Source organism: Sceloporus undulatus, chromosome 2, assembly GCF_019175285.1.
Source record: "Sceloporus undulatus isolate JIND9_A2432 ecotype Alabama chromosome 2, SceUnd_v1.1, whole genome shotgun sequence".
Taxonomy (NCBI): domain Eukaryota; kingdom Metazoa; phylum Chordata; class Lepidosauria; order Squamata; family Phrynosomatidae; genus Sceloporus; species Sceloporus undulatus.
This window is the reverse complement of record NC_056523.1, coordinates 11,013,739-11,019,786: the sequence shown is the minus strand read 5'-3', so window position 1 is coordinate 11,019,786 and position 6,048 is coordinate 11,013,739. Positions and strand designations below refer to the sequence as shown.

The 6,048-nt window shown below is 43.0% G+C and overlaps 1 protein-coding gene and 1 non-coding gene across 2 annotated transcripts in view; one reads left to right on the top strand and one right to left on the bottom strand.

The window, feature by feature from the left end:
• The window catches only part of LOC121921883 (zinc finger protein 420-like), a 28,138-nt gene that overhangs the window by 645 nt on the left and 21,445 nt on the right, over positions 1-6,048 (top strand). The window lies entirely within an intron of this gene.
• TRNAV-CAC lies at positions 5,882-5,954 on the bottom strand. The gene has a single exon. It is a non-coding gene; the product is annotated as a tRNA-Val (tRNA).

Genomic DNA, 6,048 nt, shown 5'->3' with positions numbered 1-6,048 from the left:
CTGTTTAACCTGTGGCCCAAGTGTACCACAGAATCACATTGGAGAAGTTGGAAATGCCTAGAAAGAACAGTTTTCTAGCCATTTCTGGGTCCTCCAGAGTGATTCTATAGTATGCTTCCGCTGGAAACCCAAGACGGAATTTCTTTCAGGTAAAAAAAAAAAATAGCATTTGCCATCATCCACAATTTTCATTATGGTCCCAGAATATATCCCTTGCATTAAATGTGTTCTCAGTGTAAAAGGTCTCTAGTCACAAATAATCTATGTATACAGTATTTCCATGTATCAAGTAGTAGGCAAGTGCCAATGTCCAAATGTTGTTTACTTGAACCCATTGTTCACACTATACCTCTGTCTCTGAGGAAGAGAAAGGACATATAAACTAGGCCATCTCTGGACTCTGACAGCTGTTGATACAATGGGTCTTTGGTATTCGCTGGGATTTGGTTTCGGCCCCCCCCCCCCCATGAATACCAAAATTAGTGGATGATGATGGTAACAACAACAACAACAACAATTCCCACCTCCCAAGGTTTGAGGTGGGGCACCACATTTTAAAATACAAAACACATAAAACCAACAGTTAAAATGCATTACTATACAAATGAGCAAGTCCCATTACGTACAATGGCATAGGGCACAAACAGAGAGGCCAAAATAAAGCTGCTACGGGTCACTTTGGAGGTATGCTGTTTAAATGACACATGCATCTTAAGATGTCAGCAGCTGTGACAAAGCTATGCTCTAGTCCTTAGGAGTGGAGCGTGGCTTCGACACTGTTTCCAGCCTCTTAGGAAGCATGCATCCTTTAAACAGCATACCTCCCAAAGTTACCCAAATCAGCTTTTTTTTTTTTTTTTTGCCTGTCTGTTCGGGCCCATAGTAAAATGATGTCCTTTATATAAAATGGCAAATTAAAGGTTTGCTTTTGGAATTTATATTGTTTTGAATATTTTCAAACTATAGATGGTTAAATCTGTGGACACAGAGGGCTGCCTGTATAATGAACAAGAAAAGGAAAAGAACTAAGGTTTGATCTTTGCTTCTGTGGACCATTAAAATACATTAACTTTGTGTATGTTTTCAATATTGGAATAAGCAACACAATATTAAATCCAGGAGTTACTTATCAAAATATTCTGAATGCAGTGCAACATATGATTTTTAAAAATCCCAATTACTTAGCAAAGAGATGGCAAGGCAAACGAAAAGTTTGAGCTACACTGTTTCCATAGGAATGGTGCTGTCCTGGTCAGTGTTGCACCAATGGAGGAGAAGGGGAGGTATTCCATCCTGGGTGCAAAAAATAAGGGGGTGCAATGTTGGCAGTCCCCACTCCCTCACTAAGGTACCAGAAAATGGAAGCAGATACTGGTTGTCAGGAATGCGAGCTGTGCAGGAGACATTCCCAATCCACACCAAGTCAAGCTGGTCTCCTCTCCCCTCCGCTTGGGATTTCCTTGAGTAAGGCAGAAAAGGAGGGAGGAGATGGGCACGGGGCATGTCTGGGTGTGTGTGTGTGTGCTGAGATGTCATGAGGTACCAAACTGATAAGGCAAAAGCCACACACTCTCAACCTCAGAGGATGGCCATGGCAAACCCCCTCAGAAAAAACTTGCCAAGAAAACCCCACGTTAGGCTTGCCTTAGTGTCGCCAGAAGTCAGAAAATGACTTGAAGGCCCAGAACAACCACCATGGGACACCAGTATGGAAAACTGAAAAGAACGTCTGGTATTAATAGAAAAGTGTCAGTATGCCCACCCTCATTCTCTAGTCCTAGAAAGAATTTTCTATTGTTCCTGGATACTTGAGCTTTGAAAGCTTGCAACATGTATATTGTGCATTTTGGTTGGCCCAATAAAAGTATCACTGTTTGGTGGATTTTTGATGTTACTGGATCCTGGATAGTGTCAACCTGACAGAGAAGCAAGGAATGGAATGTGGCAAATGGCTGATGCAACCATCCAATCAATGTTTTGTTATGCCAAAGTTAAAGCTGTCAGTCAGTGACCAGCACCATATTTCTACCCACTGGTTGAGACCTTTATACAAGTTTACTTTCCCAACCACTTCTGTTTATACCTGATCAAGTAAGTCTAACATGGTTCATCCTCAACTTCATCTCTTAAAAATTATACATTTTGGACTTTGACAACAGTACACGTGAAAAGGGTCTAGAAGTACTAGCAAACCACAAGTTGAACTTGAGTCAACAGTGTGATGCAGCACCTAAAAAGACCAATGTGATTCTAAGCTGCATCAACAGAGGTATAGTGTCTATCAAGAGAAGTAATAATGCGTCTCTATTCTGCTTTGGTCAAGCCTTACCCTGGAATCCTGTGTCCAGTTTTGGGCGCCTCAATTCAAAAAGGATGTTGACAAGCTGGAGCATATCCAAAGGAGAGCAACTAAAATGGTGAAGGGTCTGAAAACCATGCCCTAGTCTGGAGAAGAAAAGATTATGTGACATGATAGCCCTGTTTAAACATTTGAAGGGGTGTCATATTGAGGATTGAGCAAGCTTGTTTTCTGCTGCTCCAGAGACTAGGACCAGAAGCAATGGATGCAAACTACAGGAAAAGAGATTCCAGCTCAATATCAGGAAGAACCTCTTGACAGTAAGATGATCAGAGGGAGCCACTAGCAAAGAAAGAAAAAACCTCTGAGCAAATCTTGCCAAGAAAACCCTGTAATAGGGTTGCCTTAGGATCACCATAAACTGGAAATGACTTGAAGGCACACAGCAACAACAGCAATAAAACTGTAAAACCATGTAAATTGATGGCACTATATCAATAAACAACAACACTGGGTTTCTTTTCCTCTTCATAAACCAACAGGATGGTATCCCTCTAGCTTCACTCTCTCAGCAAGTGTGTGTGTACATAAAGAGATCTTGCAGCATCTTTGAGACTAACTGAAAGAAATAAGTTGGCACATATGTGTGTATGTATGTATGCATTTGTGTCTGTGTGTATATACATGTATGTTAACATGTGCATGTGTGTATGTTGTTTCAAGTTGTGTCCGACTTATGGCAACTGTAGGTTTTCTTGGCAAGTTGGTTTAGAAGGAGTGGCCATTGCTGTGTGTCTGTATGTGTGTATGTATGGGAGCCAGCATGGTATAGTGGATTGAGTGTTCTGGAGTGCAGGGTTTGAATCCATCCAGGGCCATGAAAACCTACTGGGTATCCTTAGGTAAGTCACACTCTCTCAGCCTCAGAGGATGGCAATGGCAAAACCGCTCTGAAGAAACTTGCCAAGAAAATCCTGTCATAGGGTCACTGTAAGTTGCACACAACTTGAAGGCAACAACACACACACACTTGCATATGTATGTGTTTATATGTGTGTGTGTGTGTGTGTGTGTGTGTACGCAGTCATCCCTCCTAGTTCATGGACTTCCCATTCAGTCTTGAATTTCTGCGGAGGGGAAGTCAATATCCAATGAGGCCTGGATATCTGCGGTTTTTCTGATTCACAGGGACCCCTCATGAATCAGGAGGGACAACTGTATGTATACATATATAGAGTTTGTGTGTGTGTGTATGTGTGCATGTATATGGGTGTGTGTGTATATATACATATAGGGGATGTGTGCATATGTGTGTGTGCACATGTGTATATGTTATCTTGTGTGTGTGTGTAAATATGTATATATGTGTATAGTGTGTGTGCACATATATCTATGGGTATATATATGTGTGTGTGTGTATATATATATATAGTGTGCACGTATAGGTGTGTATGTGTATATTTGTGTATGCATGTATGTATATGTGTGTGTGTGTGTGTGTGCACATATATGTATGTGTATATTTGTGTGTGTGTGCATATCTGTGTATGTATCTGTGTATGTGTGTGTTACGCGTGTGTGTGTATATATATATAGTGTGCACGTATAGGTGTGTGTGTATATTTGTGTGTGTATGCATATTTGTGTGTATTTATTTGTGTATGCATGTATGTATATGTGTGTGTGTGTATATATATATATATATATATTTGTATGTGTGTGTGTGTATTGTGTGTGCAGTTCCTTCCCTCCTTCCCAGATCACTCCCACTCCCCTGGAGTTTGGGGAACAAGAAGGCTCCTTATGGGGAGCAGATCCAAGAACAGGAGGGGGGCATTTAAACCTTCCCTCTTTTTCATTCCCAATGCTCTTTATAAGCCCCCAGCAAAGCTGCTTCCTCAAAACAAAGCCACCCTTGGGGTCCATTGCCCAAAAGGGGAGGCTCAAAGCCTGTGTTGGGGAGAACCATGCAGATCCCGGGGTCAGCCCCACAAAATGGACTCTTCTCCTTCCCCGCAAAGCCCCAAAATGGCTCCCTTACCTTGTTGGTTCCCTCTCTCAACCTCTCTCTCCATGCTCCTCAGGGAAGCCTAGAGAGGCGCCATCTCTATCGTCCCCGCCATGTTCTTTTCCCCTAGACTTCCATGCCTCTCTAGGATTCTAAGGTTCCCTTGAAGCCCTGCCTTCCCCCCCCCATCTGCACTGAAGGAATAATGTAGTTTGAGACCACTTTTAACTGCTATGGCCCCACCCTAAGGAACCCTGGGATTTGTAGTTTTTATAAAGCACCAGCTCTCTTTTGGGCAAAGGAGGCTGAAGACCTTGTGAGACTACACATCCCATTATGGCTGCCTCCACACTGCAGAAATAACCCAGTTTGACACCATTTTAACTGCCATGGCTCCATGCTGTGCAATTTTGGGAACTGTCGTTTTGTGAGACATTGTAGCCTGACAACATGATGGATACTTTATGGCAGATAAAAAAATCATCATCATCATCATCATTATTATTAGTTGCCAATAGTTTTTATTATTACTATTATTATTATTAGCTGCCATAAAGAAGTATGCAGGGCAGGAGTTGTTGCAGCCAAAACATGATTGACATGGCAGCAATGATAATAATAGCTGCCACCACCCAGTGAATCTCCAATGACCCCCCCCCCCTTAGCACACAATGGGGCTTGTTAAGGACTACAACTGAGCCAAGGCACATGTATAGGAGTACAGAGACAGCAGATACTTTTAAAGAAAGGTATTTATTCTACTAGACCAAATAGAGTAATAAGGTATCATTCATGCCCAGCCTCCTTGCCTTGCAGCTACAGAATGCATAGTTACAAGATGTTCATTTCAGGCAAGCCAAAAGATAAAGATAACAAAAACCTAGACGCACTAGCTAACACATTTCCTAAGCTACTCACACAGAGATGGGATCTGCAGTCCTTGATGGGTTTGGATGCAAGGAGCTGGCCCTCGTTGCCTAGCTCCAACTCATCCCTTAAGCCTGCCTTTTGGCACAGGACCATCAGCTGGGCTCCCAAAACAAGAAAGATGGAGACAAAGGACCACATGGTCCCCAGGGCCTTTTAAAGACCTCTGATGGAAGGTTCTTGAAACTCCCGGTCCTGCTCTACTGATTGGCCAGTTGGGCCTTAGGGCAGCTATGATGTAACTTCTCATTAGCATCTACCTCCCCCCAGCTTAACCCTTTGTGGTTTGAGAGGAGTCCTCAAATGACTGGAGTAAAATATGCAAGGCAGGAGATGTTGCAGTCGAAACACGATGGCCTTATCCTGCAGTTTTTCCTAGTCTCAAGGCCTCCCGCCTTTCCCCTTTTTCATTCAGGGGAGGCAGAAAACACATTTCTAGTTGCTTTTTCTGGGGTAGATTTCCCATAGGATTTGCTTGCAGTGCAGAGCAGAGTCACAGCCATGAGTTGGGTGGAAACTGTCTCATTTGAAATAAACAAATAGCTATATTTGTGTATAAATGTACACTCCGCCACCCAGCATCCATCAGCAGGGAGCAGTTTTCTGTATCCAGGAAGAAGAAAGGAAAAAAAAAAGAAAGACTTGGTTGTTTCTGCCCGGTTTCGAACCGGGGACCTTTCGCGTGTGAGGCGAACGTGATAACCACTACACTACAGAAACACCAACCTGCCTGCTGCCTGCCTACAAGCCTGCCCATTTCTATGCTCACAGCAAAACCCCAAGTCCCTCTTATCCCAGCCCTTGGGCAAATCAC